Genomic DNA, 16,876 nt, shown 5'->3' on the forward strand with positions numbered 1-16,876 from the left:
TTATGCTTATATGTGTGTGTATGGTCATGAGTGCAGGCAGAAGCCATAGCTCAACATTAAGTGTCTGTCTCTATCAATCTCCATATAACTTATTGAGGCAGAGTCTCTCCCTGAACCTGGAGCTCATGGATTCAGCAGGACTGTCTGGCTAGCTGGCCCCAGAAATCTGTCTCTGCCTCTCTAGCCTTGGGATTACAGGCTCAGATGGGCTATACTTGGCAAGGGAGAAGGAAGAAAAGAGGTGGGGTGAGCGAGATCCTTGCCTGAAAATCCTAGCAGGCTCCATTCCAGCTGGAGCATTTCTTGTTGAAAATGAGAGGAAGGGAAGCCAATAAAAAGTATTCTGGAGTCTTCTTGGGTACGGAACCACATGCCAGCACAGATAACTTGCTTTGAATTTGGCAGAAAAGGGGAAGCCGCTGAAGGATTTTGAAATATGACACATTGCATTGTGCTGTAATGTATGTTGATTCTGCAGGCATAAGCAGGATGGTTGTGGGAGAAGACGGAGAGCGTGAATGTCAGTCTGAAGGCTTAGGGGAATCTCTTCTTCCTGATCCTCCAGTGAAAGCACTGTTTCTGAGACTAGTGGGTCCCAGGTGTCTGGCTCACTATAGAAAGGCAGCCTGTGTGAGCTGGGAGGAAACTCACACTTCATTGAGGGTTGCCGCCCAGCTGGGGGCTCACACATGTCAGAGTGTACACAGAAGAGGTGCTGACAGAACCAGAGGACTGGGATCAGTTACACAGGGAGAGGAGGCCAGACTGCCAGAGCTGAGCTGCAGAGAATCATTGCTGAAGACAGGAGGTCCCCATGAAACCAAGGCAGCCTCCTCCAACCAGCTGTTGGGAGCAGAAAAGCACATCCAAGACTCTAGGAGAGCTAGAGGGTACAGATACTTAGAAGTGAAGGTCAGTACTAGGATGTGAGGAGAGACGGCTGGCAGGTGAGTGGCCGGATCTAGCGACCTTCTTCCTGAAAGCTAGGCCAGCTCTCAAGCCCTTACAAGTAAAGTGCACCTCAGTCTTCTGACCCTAGACAGGGGTGTGGGCGGATTTGCACTAACATCTCCCTGTGGTATTACTGGCCACAGAGAACTTTGGCCATCAGCAGCCTTTGGGGCCTGGACAAGCCCTTTCTCTGTGCGCTTTTAACTTCTTTCTACTTGATTCATCACTTATTTGAAGTTCCCAGAGTCAGTGTTGGCCTCTCTTCTACAGGCTCTGGCCAAACATGTCTCCTACACCTTTAAGACTAGCCCACCCTGCACATTCCTTCCTGATGGTCTGTGAGCACTGTGAAATTTAATGAAAGTGAGGTGGTCCCGTGAAGTCATCACTCTACACAGCAGACCCTGAAGATGACAAACAAGTGAAGGGAACCGGCTGAGGAGAAAAGTGCTGTCTCCTCAAGGACAGACTTCGTTTCTTCTTCACAGAGGCCGGCTGTTCTCCATTTCCTGAAATGCCTGCCATGGTAGTTTGACCTCTGTGTCCTAATTTTTAGCAAGACACTGATACTAGGAAATATTTTTCTTCTTAACAAAACCCGAGAACAGAAGCATGTGACAAAAGGGTGTGGCAAGTCTGCAGAGTTACACAACACTTGCACATAGCACCTAGGACAAACAATCCTCAGGACAACCAGAATAAGGGTAGCCAGACCTGGATTTGAAACAGCAGCAAAACTAACCATTTCAAACCTGTATCTGGAGGCAAGCAAAGCGTATAGGAGAAACCACGAGGGGATTTACAGCCTGTGGGTTAATCTGAAGTCTTAGCTTGGAGCTGAAGGCTTTCACATTCTGACCTCAATCTTCCCTTGCTTACTTCCCCCTGTCTTGTCAAGCTCTTCCCACTTCACCAGCCTGCCTGCAGCCCCCTAGACTCTGTCTGCTCCTATCTTTCCCTTCAGCATCGCTGGTCTCTGCTACAGTAGAACCTTTCTCTGCCTGGGAACCTCCTGCAGTCTCATGAACTCAGGCCATACACTTCTTGGGCAGTGTTGCCCTGCCTTGTGCAAGGTCAGGCGCTCTTCGTGCCTTCTCTGCCCACACTCACTCTGGGCTCATCCTTAGCTTCTGTCATAAACCCTCACAGTATGCCATTTGAGCCCAGGTGAATCATCCTGGCGCCAGGGCTTCTCCTGGTAATTCGCTAGCTGCCCTCAGTCCTACTGCTTCATACACTCAAGCTCCAAGTCTGCCTTGTTTGCGTTTCCACTTTCCCCTCAGACTAAATTAGTTTTACTCTGTTGGCATTTTTCCGACCTAAGTTTTAATGTCAGATACTATGAAAGTCATTCCTCTCAGGACACTCAGGTTGGTGAACGAGAAGGAAACCACAAGTTTCAGATCTGCGAAGGACGTGATAAATGCTACAATAGAGAGGAGGGGAGGCTGTGAACGAAGTGCTCCTCCCGACTCACCAAGGTCCAGAAGTGGGAACTTCCATGTGGTCATACAGCTGGGAACAGAACCTGGGTAAGAACCTAGGCCTTGTTCAGCTTAGAGGTGTCCCACCCCTTTAATTCCAGCTCTCAGGAGGCGGGAGCAGGAAAAACCTGCTTGAACTACATTATTGAGACCTAGTCTCAACAAACAAAAATAGCAGGGCTATTTGGGGGGATTCTCCTGATCATTAGTGGCTTGTGCAGGGAACCAAGTTTGGAAACTGTCCTGGAACTTTCTTTGAAGACCAGGCTGGCCTGGAACTCACAGAGATCTGCCTGACTCTGCCTCCTGAGTGCTGGGATTAAAGGCGTGTGCCACCACCACCCAGTGAGGAAAATAATTTAGTGTACAGAACAATAGACTAAGATTAAAAGTCTGGCTTCACCAATGTCTCTCTGACTCCATTACCCTGAATTTATGATTTCACAAAATGCTGGCTGAATTGGATTGAAGTTTTAGATTACTTCCAGTTCTTCATTGTTACACAAGACACAGGGTGTGGAAGCTTCTGGGATTTACCTACTTATTTGTTTATGTTTATATTATTTTAAAGTGTGTGTGTGTGTGTGTGAGACAGAGAGAATGAAAGAGAGAGAGAGAGAGACGGCACATGTCTAAATCAGAGTACAATCTCTGGTGTTGGTCTTTTATTTCTACCTTGTTTGAGGCAGGGTCTCCCTGTTGCCTGCTGCTGTGTATGTCAGGCCAGCTGGCCCACAATCTTTGGAGGATTCTCCTGTCTCTAAGCTTGTTATAGGGGTGTTGGGATTACAGATGCCCATGCAACTATGTCCAACTTTCTGTGGATTCTGGGCATTTGAACTCAGATCTTCATGCTTGCACAGCAAATTTACCCAATGAGCATATCCCTACTCCCTTGTCTGTTTCTTGGTTGCTTTACTTTTCCTAAGATCAATTCAAGGGTATAGATAGAGTCCTTTATGGCTTAGGTTCTGAGATTTTGACCCAGGAAATCTGTTATATCGACTACATGTGTTCTTCATTGCTTGCAATACAACAGACTTTTTTTCCTTCTGGCTTCAGCTTTTCTTACTTTCAAGAGCCTTCTATACTGGGGGAGGGGCAGGAAAAGAGAGAGAGAAAAATAACTTCATTCTTCTGCATTTTTTTCCAAGGAATGTATTTCATTCTGTAATCAGATCAGCAGAAAAATATATATCAGGTTACCCTTTCGGGAATAAGAATGTTCTCTTGGGAATTGTGGGAATGTTCTCTGGTCTGGCTAGGCTGGAAGTGGAAGAAACAAAGACATCTGGAAATAGAGGCTCTGAGTATTTGGGCGGGATGGACAGCAATCAACTGTGAACCACTTAATTGTAGGGAAATTTCTTCCTTGATGCTTATACCATTCAGCACTTGTTGGGAGAAGATAGGCATGTTCATTGGTCTCCTAGAAAGCAGGATTAAGTGTTATTTCAATTAGACAATCATTCAGGAGATGCCTTTCCTAAAATAATCCCTGTGCTGGTTGTTCAAGATCATCCCTTGAGTCATATTCAGTTTACATGAGGGGGTGTGTTACAGGACCAGTTAGCCCATGAGAAGTCCTAGAAGGGTCTGGGGATAACTCAGTTCTATCCCTAGCATGCACATTAAAATGCCAGTCATGATGGCACATGCGTGTAATCCTGGCACTAGGGAGATGGAGAGAGGGGGATATTTGGGACTTGCTGACTCGTCAGTCTATCCAAATGGGTGGGCTACAGGCTCAGTGACAGACCCTGTTTTAGTGAAGGTGGGAAGTGATACAGGAAGACAAATGGTGCCAACTTCTGGCCTCCACAAGCAGAGGCATGCACACTCAAAGTCCTAAGGAAAAAAGACACAAGGCAATATAGAATGTAAGATGAGGTAATTAATGCAGATAAAGCTATGGAATGCAGGAAAGATAATAACAGGTATGAAGAATGGACAGGTGGGGAGACTGACACTTATCAAGCACTAAGTTAAGTTTCATAAATCAGTGAACAGAACTAACATTACCCACTCAGTCCACCCTGTACCTATCACTGAGCTAGGCACTTTACATGGTTTCTCACAGGATGTCTTTTAAAAAAAATCCCATATGGAGGTATTGTGTGACACTATTCCTGAGGAGACAGGAACCAATCTCTGCTTACCTCAGATAAAGAGTGGATGACACATGAGTCCAGCTTCAAGAACCAAGGGGTTTTATTGGTGTTACTTAAAAGAATATGGGTGAGGGGTTACTTACAGAAACAGATTGACTCAAACACAGCTGTATTACCTAACCCAGCATGCATGGCAATTCACAAAGCTGGAAACCTGGCACACACTGCACAGTCTTTAGGCAGCTCCACAGGCTGCATGATATCCTTTCTCAGAGGCTCAGCTGGTGTGAGCCTCTTCTAAATAGTTTGGCTGGTCTTTGTTTCTTCTAGACAATTCTGCTGGTCTCTGCATCTTTCAGGTGACTGGGCTTGGGTGAGAGTCTATTTGGAGCTTGGTCTAGCTGAGAGTCCCTCTCAGCAGTCTCTACTACTTAGGGAGGGAGGGCCCCAGTGAATCTGACCAGTTTCAGGGACTTCCTGAAATTATTGAGTTGTTATTTCTTGTCTCAATGTTTTACCTTCCCTTAGAACATCCCCTGTTGTTCCTTCTTGTGTACATCATGTCATAAAATGATATTTCATTCCCCTTTACATCCTATGTCTTAAGAAGTTGCCTCTAAAGTAGAAGGTTTTAATTTCAGAAGAAAGAGCTACACACCAGGAGGGTAGGCACTGTATAACACAGTGATCTAGTGCTAGTCTAGTGTGTGAGACCCTAGGTTCAATTCCCAGCACAGAAAATTCCATATGGAGGAAACTAAGGTACAAGAGAAGTACTTGCAAAAAAGAAAAAAGAGAGAAGGAAAGAAAGAAAATAAGGAAGGAAGGGAAAGAAAAACTTCAAAGTAGAAGACTTTGGATTTAAATTCAGATCTTTTCTGATTTCCGTGAACATTTTCTACCTCAACTTGTGCTTAGAAAATAGTGATCAGTGGCTGGAGAGATTACTAAGTAGTTAAGAGCACTTGCTGTTCTTGAGTTTGGTTCTCAGTGCCCACACTGGGTGAGTCACAACTGCCTGGGACACCAGTTCCAGGGGGATCTGATGTCCTATCTGTACTGCATGCACTTGGTGCACATATACATAAGCAGGTACACAATCATACTCATAAAGTGAAATAATTTTTTGAGATTTTATTTTACGTGTGTAATGTTGTATCCCATCTTTTGGGGGCTTCAGTCGGATCCAGTCAGCTTGCTTGGTTCGTACCTGAAAGGAGGAGTGTGGATTGAGAAATGGCAGATAAAGACGCTAAGGAAAAGAGAGACATAGAATAGAGTCAGAAGGGAAATCCAGTGAATACTGAACACCCCAAGTCTATTCTTCAACATTCTTACATACCCCAATAAAAAAGGGGAACATGGCAAAAGTCTTCTTTATCAAGATACAAGGAAGAAATAGACCTTCCTTAATTCTCCAAACGTTTGGTAACCACACCTTAGACTAAATTTCTCCTTATCTGGCCTTGAGGGTCAACAGTAACTACACCTCAGAGCAAGGGATGGGGCTTTTCTTAAAAAAAATATTTCCTACCTTTTAAGATTTATTTATTATGTATACAGTGTTCTGTCTGTGTGTATGCCTTTAGGCATGAAGAGGATACCAAATCTCACTACAGATGGTTGTGAGCCATCATATGGTTGCTGGAAATTGAACTAGGGACCTCTGGAAAACCAGCTAGTGTTCTTAACCACTGAGCCATCTCTCCCAGCATGGGAGGGAGCTTTTAAAAAGGGAACATAGTGAATATGTACAGGTGGTGCTCTTAGTGGCTGTAGCTGAGGGCATATCCTGTCATAACCCCAAGGACAGGCCAGTACAGATGCCTGAATACTAAGGGGGGGATTAAACATTTACAAGGTGGGGGAGATAAAAAGATTTGAATGCCTTCTTGTAAAAGTTTTATAGTGTTAGACAGAAAAGACTAACATGTAATGCTTCTTATACTTAAAAAAAGAGAAAAGATTTGGGAGTGGGAAGGGGTAAAGATGGTGCTGGTAGAATAAGATTGGCAGGGGTGCCACCACAGGCGTGAGGGCAGGTGCAAGGCTTGTTACAGGAAATCCAGGCAGAGTGCTGTGACTGGAAATGCCTTCTCAGATTCAACTCAACATTCGCTAATGCAATGATTCATCAATCTGAGCAAGATCCAGAGTTCCCAGAGCCTTAGGCTGCACTCTCAATCTGATTGTGATCTGGTTAAATTACTGCTATTAACACTGATGTCTTGTGATGCTTCGCAGGCCATGTGAGCATGCACATGTTTGCGTGTGTTTGCATAGACTCATGTGAACATGCGTCTATTTCCTTTGCTCCATTCCCTTCCCACAACCAAATTTCCATACATGACCCTTGGGCTCTCCGTAAGCATGTGTTCCTTGATTACCTTAACCTTTAGTGAGGCATGGATTTGAACCACTAACCTTAAAGTGATAAGTTTAAAGCCCATAGCATCACAACAGCGCCCTTTCCACCCAAGAGATGCCTGACCTGATCTTTACTAGCTCACTTGGGAAACTATGATGCCCTCTGGGATATTCCAGGGAAAGATCTTAATTGGAACTGACGATTCCTCTGCAGACTGCATGAGCTCTCAGCATGTCTTCAAAGAGAATATGCCTCCAAGCCTTTTCTCCAGCTGGCTGGGGAGGAGTTGATTTTTTTTTTTTTTTACATTTCATCTCTGGCAAATCACAGCAGAACATCACAAGCAGCTGGAAACTCTCTGAGGTGAAGACAGACTGGATATTATGTTTGGATTTATCATCCCCTCCCCCATGGTAGCTGATTTCCACTTCTGACAGGGTTATTATTTCCATCTTTAGGAACTACCTTGGACCTCGACTTGGATAATTGCAGATTGTCATCAGTCCCTCTCCTGAAGCATTTTAGCACTTGTGTGAACCTTAAAAACTCCTACCTCTCCACCATAAAGTAGGGGGAAAACTCAAATGTGTGAGAGTATGTCTTTGTTTCTATTTGCATTTGCAGTTCTCCTTAGCTGTCTGATAATCAAGCCATTAATCAGTGTCAAGTCACAGTCTAGAGCACAGACAGTGCTTGTGCCACTTGGGGTCCAATGCGGCTTAAATGGAAATGACTTGTGTCACTAAGTCTGGTACTCTGTCATGAGATACAGTGGAAATCATAGACTTAGAAACTGTTAGGGCAGAGACACCATCTCAATGGCCATCTATGGCTTTTACCCAAGGCTGGACACCTGTCTTCTGACCTTCCAAAGTGTTTCCCATATTTTTCTGACTGGCACTCTTAGCTGGGGACTACTAAGGCTCTAACATCCCTCATTTTGCTTTTTGAAGTTGCTAATCTTTGTATCTTTTGCCTCAAAATCCTGGATATTTTGTGCCTGGCTTATAGCTTAGTTGGTAGATTGCTTGCCTAGCATTCTCTGTTGGACCCTCAGCATTGCATAATGCTGGGCATGGTGGCACAAATATAATCCCATCACTCAGAAGTAGAGGCAGGAAGATCAGTGGTTCAAGGTCATCCTCAGCTATGTAGAAAGCACAAAGCTAGACTGGGCTAAATGAGATCCTATCTCAAATTTAAAACAAAATGAAACCATGTGACTGCAAGCCAGGGATGGGACTCAAGCCTTTAGTCTCAGCACTGAAGAGGCTGAGGCAGGATCAGCAATTCAAAGTTATCCTCAGTACATATTTAGTTTGAGGCTAGCCTTAGACTGGCCTCTAACTCAGAGATCCATATGCCTCAGCCTCCAAAGTGCTGGGATTAAAAGAATAAGCTACCATGCATAGCCTCCACAGAAATTTCTTATGGAGCCTGTGGCTGCTCCATTATGTGGCTTGTTTTCCTATTAACCCCTTCTTTTTTAACTCTTCTTATACAACAGATCATTTTGGTTTTTAAATTTAATATCCATCCATACTGATACATTAAGAAAGGCATGTGTGTTAAGAGTTGGTACTGAGGGCTCCAGAGTAGCTCGGAGGTTAAGAGCACTGGCTGCTCTTCCAGAGGTCCTGAGTTCAATTCCCAGAAACCACATAGTGGGTCACATCTGTAATGGGATCCGATTCCCTCCTCTGGTGTGTATGAGGACAGGTCACTCATATACATAAAATAAACAAATATTTAAAAAAAGAGTTGGAGTTGAGTTTAAATTCGGGTGTGATTTGTTGACAATTTGTACTTTCCAACTATGGCTAATATTCCTGCCAAGTCCTACTCACATTGCAGATTCACGAGGAAAATAAATCTTATTGTCTTTCACCAGAAATTTTTTGTGGTGATGTTATGTAGTAGTTAGGGCTGACCTAACACATTTCAGAAAGACTGTTAGCAGAAGCCTGATGTTTCTAGAGAAATCCATCAGCGAGAGAGTAAAGGAAAGTGAGGAAAATCTTAGTGGAAGTAGGAGAAATGTGAATCTTAAATGTCTAGTAGAGGAAGCATTAGTGGTTCTGCTACCAGAGATGTCAGGGAAATTTAAAAGGTACATAATGAGCTAGCTAATCTAAGTAGTGGTAGAAGTGCTACTTGGCTTCTTGAGAAAATAAAGAACAACTCATTAAGAACAAGAGACTAAGACTGGCTAATTTTTAAAATAAAGAGGCTTTTTTGTTTTTTTTGTTTTTCATTTCCAGCTTTCCAGATGCCAAGTGATGTTAAAATTAAGAAGCAGTTTGCAGGTAGAGATTAAATCTAGGGCTCTATCAGGATAACAAAGTCTAAAGACAAAGTTAAGGTCATGATTATAAAACCCTCTATAAAGACCTCAGATTGCTGGGTCGTGGCACACGCCTATAATCCCAGTGCTTGAGAGGCAGAGGCAGTTAGATCTCTGAGTTCTAGGCCAGCTTGGTTACACTGGACAGCTAAGGTTACACAGAGAGACCCTGTCTTGAAAAATCAAAAAACAAAAACAAAACAAAACAATAACAACAACAACACCCCCCTCAGATTCACCATGATGCTTCAACAGAAAACAGTCCCTTTAAACATTTTAATAGCGTGCTTCAACATCTTTAAAAATGATAAATACTTAGGGTGGTAGAACACACCTGTAATCCCAGGTGTTGGGAGGTAGAGGCCGGAGGAACAGGAGTTCAAGGTCACCTTTGGCCACATCAGCCAGCTGGAGGCTAGCCTGAATTAGATCGGACCCTATTCTCAAATAAAGAAATAAAAATTCTGTGACTATTAAGCGTATTATCCCACAGCAAACATATAGGAAGGCTACGCCAGAGAAGGGTTTCTTTAGATAAAACTTGTTGGTTTCTTTAGATAAAACTTGTTGGTATGGCTGTACAAATGAGAATATAATTCTTCAGAAACTCTTAAACATGTTTAAAAAACAATAATATAGTATAAATTTAGATGAAAAGAAACAGAATGGTTAAAGCGAAAATAGACCTTTGGACTCCTGAACTTTGATGAGCAGGAAACACGTGAAAAATTACTTGGCTTCAAAACAGCTTTTTTTTTTCTTTTTCTTTTCTTTTCTTTTTTTTTTAACTGGAAAAGAATGACTGGGAAAGCAGAATTCAGAAAGTCCTAAAGGTGGGGGTAGGAGCTGTGGAGAATCATGCCTAGGTCAAAAACCTGAGCCTCAATCAGAGAAACAGTTGGATTTGGGGCTGACGTGCTTAGCTAGCCTGTACCTGAGGAAACTTAGCTAGACCAGAGTAGGATGACAAAACTGTGGTCAAGAGTAAAGTTAGGCTGGCAAGATGGCTCAGTAGGTAAAAACACATTCTACTTATGGATGGATTTGACCCCCAGAACCTCACAGCGTCTGTGCATGCACATGTATGCATGCGTGCACACACACACACACACACAGAGTTCATTTATTTATTTAATTTAAAAGAAGAAGAAGAAGAAGAAGAAGAAGAAGAAGAAGAAGAAGAAGAAGAAGAAGAAGAAGAAGAAGAAGAAGAAGAAGAAGAAGAAAAGAAACCAGAAACCTGTTTCTATAATGAGGACAGATTAGGAATTTTGAATGAAGGATGTGAGGGAGGGTGGGAGAGATGTGAGTCGTTTTGGCCAGAAGCCAGGATGTAAATAATTATAGACCATGGAAGTTGATATTTTCAAAAAATGTCCAGTAATCACCCAATGCCAGCATTATGCCTGTAATCAGACCACTTGAGGCTGAAGTAAAAGGACTGCCAAGAGTTACAGGCCAGCCTGGCTATGTGGTGAGTTCCAGGTCAGCCTGGCTATGTGGTGAGTTCCAGGCCAGCCTGACTATGTGGTGAGTTCTAGGCCAGCCTCAATTATAGGAATGAAATCGTTTCTCAACCTTGCCTTCCCCCCAAAACCATCCAGCTAAGCTACTTGTGGTTTTGTCAGAAACTACAAACTGAATTAAAACAGAGTATTTATTGTTTTAAGCCACTAGGATTTGGGATAATTCATTAAGCACCAATGGCTATCAAACATAGGCGAAATTATGTAAGGTTGAGGACTGTCTTAGGGTGGATAGGACAGAGACCGATGGAAACTGGTGAGAAGACCGATTTTTAAAATATATGACTTGGGGTTCAGAGCAGAAAGTAAAAACAGGAAAAGGAAGCAGAATTGAAGTGGGTAGCTGGAAGCCTGCTAACATCACTCAGGTTGAACAGGTTTGGTAAGGGTGAAGGAATAAGAAACCTGAATTTGCTGGGCGTTGGTGGCGCACGCCTTTAATCCCAGCACTTGGGAGGCAGAGACAGGCGGATCTCTGTGAGTTCGAGGCCAGCCTGGTCTACAAGAGCTAGTTCCAGGACAGCCTCCAAAGCCACAGAGAAACCCTTTCTCGAAAAAACCAAATAAAAAAAAAAGAAACCTGAATTTAAAAGTTTTGCTTAGAATGTGGAATAACTTGGTCATTGATTCCAGTAGAACAGCTTGGTAGAATGAAGTGCAAGATACGGTCGCAGAAGTGCAGAGATGGCCAGCAGCAACAATGATGAAAGGCTTTTATGATGGTGAATGCAAGAGTAGATGAAGAAGAGGGTTTGCAAAAAAGCACAAACACAAAACAAAACAAAAAGCCCTATTCCACAGAGGTGCTCTCCAGAGGCAGAGGCAGAGGCAGGCAGATCTCTATGAGTTCAAGATCAGCCTGGTCTATAGAGTGAGTTCCAGGACAACCAGGGCTACACAGAGAGATCCTATCTTTAAAAAAAAAAAGGGAAGGAAAGGGAAGGAAAGGGAAGGAAAGGGAAGGAAAGGGAAGGAAAGGGAAGGAAAGGGAAGGAAAGGGAAGGGAAGGGAAGGAAGGAAGGACAGACGGACAAGGAAGCCAGCTATTAGGAAGCAGAAAGTACCAACGGTGAATGGCTGCAGTTGAGGCAGTGGCCAGGTGTCTTACTGTTCTTTCTGAAGCCGCTCTAGATTGTTCAAGCTGTTTCTGATGCTATTTGATTCCAGGAATGCTAATTTTATTTCTCAGTTACCTTGTTTCGTTTCTTTTCAGCCCCCCAATCCACTATCTTGATCTACTATTCCATAGTTTACTTATTTTGTTTTAGTCGATAGCCCAGTTTTTAGTATATCCCTTGCTTGCATTAGCGTGGCAAAGCTTCTTAAAGGCAAGAATATAAGGGCAGTGTAGTACAGTGGAAAGAATAGTAACCAGAAGACACAGTCCTGCCATAAAAGCCTCATGTGACTTCCATTACATTACTTCTTTGGACTCTTTTCTTGCTTAAATGTAGAAGTGAGCCAGGTTAGTGTTGGAAAGATGGCTCAGCAGTTAAGAGTATTTACTGCTCTTGAAGAGGACCCTAATTCAGTTCCCATGCTCCATATCTGGCAGTTTACAACAACCTATAACTCCAGCTCCAAGGGATTCCATGCCCTCTGTTAGCCTCCACTGGTACTGTGATCATGTTTACAAACCCACCACAGACACATACACATAATTACAAACAAAATCCTTGCCTCCCCCATTTTAATTTATGTGTATGAGTGTTTTGCCTGCTGTAGATGGAGGTTTCTGTCTGCCAGGTCCCCCCACCCTTCAAACCCAAATAAGCACACAGAGTCATATTAATTATTAAACTGTTAGCCGATGGTTTAGGCTTCTTATTGGCTAGCTCTGTGTTAATTATTAACCCATTTCTATTAATCCATGTATTGCTATGGGGCTGTGGCTTACCCATAATCTGGCATGTTACTCCTTTGGCAGCTTGGCATCTCCTCGAGGCCTCACTCTCTGCCTTCCTTCCCCCTGCCTTCTCCTGGTCTGGTAGCCCTGCCTATTGATTCCTACCTGGCTACCGGCCAATCAGTGTTTTATTCATCAACCAATAAGAGAAACTTATATGCAGAAGGACACCCAACATCAGCCTGCATGCATGTGTGTGAACCAGGAGGTCAGAAAACGGAGTCAGATCCCCTGAAACTAGAGTTATGGATAGCTGTGAGCCACTATGTGGGTGCTGGGGATAGAACCCTGGTCCTCTGCAAGAACAGCAAATGCTTTAAACCAATGAGCTATCTCTCTAACCTAGTGTCAGACCTCTTAGCTGCTTAGACAAGCAAGGAATACTTAAGGCAAGTGTTCTATCTACTCCTAAGCATTCTCAAAGACTAGGCAATTCTGATCATTAAGGTCTAGCAGGGTAAGTCTTACTTTTCCCTCAGAAGTTAATCCATTTAAAATCATAGCTTTGGCACTTTATTAATCTATTATGAATGGAATTATGGAATTTAACCTGTGCCTTTTTTCCCCCTCTAAAACATGGTTACTTCGATAGCTATTCTTGGTTGTCAACTTGACTACATCTGGAATTAACTAAAACCCATGTGGCTGGGTATACCCACTGAGGAATCTTTTTTTCTTAACTAAATTGTTCAAAGTGGGAAGATTACTTTTAATCTGAATCATTTGAGGTGGGAAGATCCACCTTTAATGTGGATCTTTTGAGGTGAGTAGATCCATCTTTAATCTGGGCCACACCTTCTGCTGGCAGACTGTATGAAGGACATGGAAGAAGGAAACTTGCTTTCTTTGCCTTGTTTGCCTTTCTGGCAAGTCTATTCCTTCACTGGCATAGAGCCTACTTCCTCAGAATTCCAGTGTGTACCGATGATAAGCTGAGACATCCAGTCTCATGGACTAAACAGCTATTGGATTCTGGGACCTTTTGTTGGAAGACAGCCATTCTTGGATTAGTTGGACCACAGCCTATAAGCCACTCTAATAAATTCCATATATACTATTATTTACTCATTTATTCTGTAGTTCTGTTCCTCTAGAGAACTATGACTACCACAGTTACTATCAGGTTATTGTATGGACTAAGGAAGCTAATATATAGAACAGCACCTGAAACAGAGAAAGCTGTGAATGTATTTTATTTATTTATTTATTGGTTTTTTGAGGCGGGGTTTCTTTGTATTGTTTTGGAACCTGTCCTGGAACTCACTCGGTAGACCAGGCTGGTCTCTAATTCACATAGATTCGCCTGCCTCTGCCTTCCGAGTGCTGGAATTAAAGGTGTTCGCCACTAACCGGCCACTGTGAATATATTTTAGTTGTTACTTTTATTATGTGTTAGGCACAAAAATTTACACACCTGATTCGTCTCTTTCCATAAAGAGCTTGTTTTAGCCAGGAATTTTCTTTTTTTTTTAGTTTTTCTAGACAGTGTTTCTCTGTGTAATAGTCCTAGCTGCCCTGGAACTCATTTTGTAGGCCAGGCTGGCCTGGAACTCACAGAGCTCTGCTTTCCTCCCAGAGTGCTGGTCTTAAAATTGTGCACCACGGCCACCCAGCCTAGCCAGGAATTTTCAAATGACCATAAACTCTGTTTTGAGCTCTGTAACATGGTGTGAGAACAGATAAGGGACTGCATGTCTCATGCTGGAGGGACTGTAGGGCCAGGGTGTGTTTCATGAGATGTAAGGGAGACAGGTAGTTTGAATCTGATCTTTAAGAGACATTGGGAACATTTGGAAGTACAAAGCAGTAAGAGATAGCACAGAGGGTGTATAAGTATGTCTAAGAGCTCGATGCAGTAGCACACACCTGTGATCCCAGCACTCGAGACTGAGGTAGGAACACATGGGGATGTCTTCTTGCCTATAGAACAACAAAAAATACCAACTAATGAAAGGAAGAAGGGAAAGATGTAAAATGGTATGTAGCTGCAGCATTGTTACTTGGGACCTTGTTAGAAGCAGGATCTGGCCCTATCCCCTAACTATCTATAACCAAAAATGTTTGCATTTTACCAGACCTTCATGTCTTCCTACTGAACACTAAAGTTTGAGAGTTACTACTGGCGGAAGGTGTAGACTCTGGAGGCAAACTGCCTAAATTTATAACAAATAAAAGTGTGCATCATCTGTGTGTGTACACACGCTGGAGGTTAGCGGACAATTTTGTGAAGTCACTTCTCCCACTATCACGTGAATGGGTTCTGAAGATTGAGTTCAGGTCACCAGGCTTGCAAGGCAAAGCGTCTTTACTCGCTGAACCGTCTTGCCAGCCCAGGCTGCCTAAATTTAAAACCTTGTTTGTCCTCTCGGCCTTAGCGCTATCTTCCTTGGGAATCCTGTGCCATGAGAGCGAAGCGGAGGAAGAAGCGAATGTGCAGGCTGAAGCGCAAGAGAAGAAAGATGAGGTGGTGGTCCAGGTAAACCGGCTGACGCCGCCAGGCCGCGGAGCAGAAGTGGGGGATGCTGACGGCCGGGACAGGATGCTGGTACAAGCTGTTGGACTGTGTGCTACTGGACACAGTCTCCATGAACCTGGAACCTCACCGTCTGCTCGCAGACATCACCTCCGAGACTATTTGCCTCTGCCTCCCAAGTGGTTGGGATTAAAGGCATGTACTATTATTACCTGGTCAAGAGTCAGGTTTTTATTGTTGCTTTTTTTTTTTCAAAATTAAAGGTTTATTATATATGTATACAGTGTTCTGGCTGCACATATGCCTACACGCCAGAAGAGAGCACCAGATCTCATTATAGATGGTTGTGAGCCACCATGTGGGTGCTGGGAGTTGAACCCCAGTCCTCTGGAAGAATAGTCAGTGCCCTTAACTCTGGGCCAGCTCTCCAGGCCTGTTGTTGCCTTCTAAAAAATTATTTTCTGGCTGGAGGTTAAGAGCATTGACTGCTCTTCTAGAGGTCCTAAATTCAATTCCCAGCAACCACATGGTGGCTCACAACCATCTATGAGATCTGGTGTCCTCTTTAGACCAGCAGGTATACATGCAGACAGAACACTGTATGCAATAAATAAATCTTTAAAACAAATTTTCTGGGACTGGAGAGATGGCTCAGAGGTTAACAGCACTGGCTGCTCTTCCAGAGGTTCTGGGTTTAATTCCCAGCAAACACATGGTGGCTCACAACCATCGACATGCTGGAACACTTTAAATCTATTTTTTTTTTGGTTTTTACGAGACAGGGTTTCTCTGTATTGTTTCGGAGGCTATCGGTCCAGCCCAGCCTCGAACTCACAACACTTTAAATCTTTAAGAAAATTATTTTCTGTGTATGGGTGTTTTGCCTGTGTGTGCCTTTGTACTATACTCATGCTGTGCAGTGTATTTGTGCAGCACCTGAGGAACTCCTGGAACTGGACTTTTATGTGGTTGTGAGCTACCTCAAGGGTGCTGGGAATGGAACCCAGTTTCTCTAGAAGAGAGGCCAGTGCTCTTAACCACTGCGCCATTTCTCCAGCCCCCTGTTGTTGCCTTCTGAGGCACAGCCCTTGGTTCACCAGTTCCTGAACAACTGTGCCTTTCCATTCATAGGATGGGGAAGCTTAATTACACCTGCCTCATGGAGACGCGGCAAGGGTCAAATCAAAGAATGTCTATTAAATTACGAAGTCTCCTGTTAAGATTTAATCCACTACCTTATAAGGTATTCTTAAGCAACTGACCTCATAGTGAGCACAGAAAGGTCAGGAGAGGCGAGTAGGAAACTTAAATGGTCCCTTTTAATTCCTGACTAACCGACATTTCCATTCGAGAGAACGAACAGACTCACATTTATGAAGTGGTTCACAATTTACTAAAAACAACAACAAACCTCAAACCGTTTTTGGTCACAGGGCCTCTTGCAGTTCAGGCTGACCTGGAACTGCTTCCTGATCTTCCTTCTTCCACTTCCCCAGTGCTGGGATTACAACTGTAATTCACAGCGACCCACAGGAAAATAAAGTCTTATGCACGTTGTGTATCTGAGTATTTCCACAGGGTCGGTTTTGTTGTCAACCCCCACCCCAATTCAGAGCTACGGGTCTTGCACACACTCTACAAGCAATCTACCACTGAGCTAATGTCCTCCCAGCGTAGCCCGAGTTTTCAAGGGAATTTGCTAACAGCAGGGTG

The 16,876-nt window shown here is 43.5% G+C and overlaps 1 long non-coding RNA gene across 1 annotated transcript; it reads left to right on the top strand.

Moving 5' to 3' along the window:
* Positions 1-1,691: 1,691 nt before the first annotated feature.
* On the top strand, positions 1,692-15,371 carry LOC101844391. Its single transcript, XR_005881857.1, has 2 exons — positions 1,692-2,483; positions 15,066-15,371. It is a non-coding gene; the product is annotated as an uncharacterized LOC101844391 (long non-coding RNA).
* The last annotated feature ends 1,505 nt before the right edge of the window (positions 15,372-16,876 follow it).

Source organism: Mesocricetus auratus, unplaced genomic scaffold, assembly GCF_017639785.1.
Source record: "Mesocricetus auratus isolate SY011 unplaced genomic scaffold, BCM_Maur_2.0 Super-Scaffold_4256, whole genome shotgun sequence".
NCBI lineage: Eukaryota > Metazoa > Chordata > Mammalia > Rodentia > Cricetidae > Mesocricetus > Mesocricetus auratus.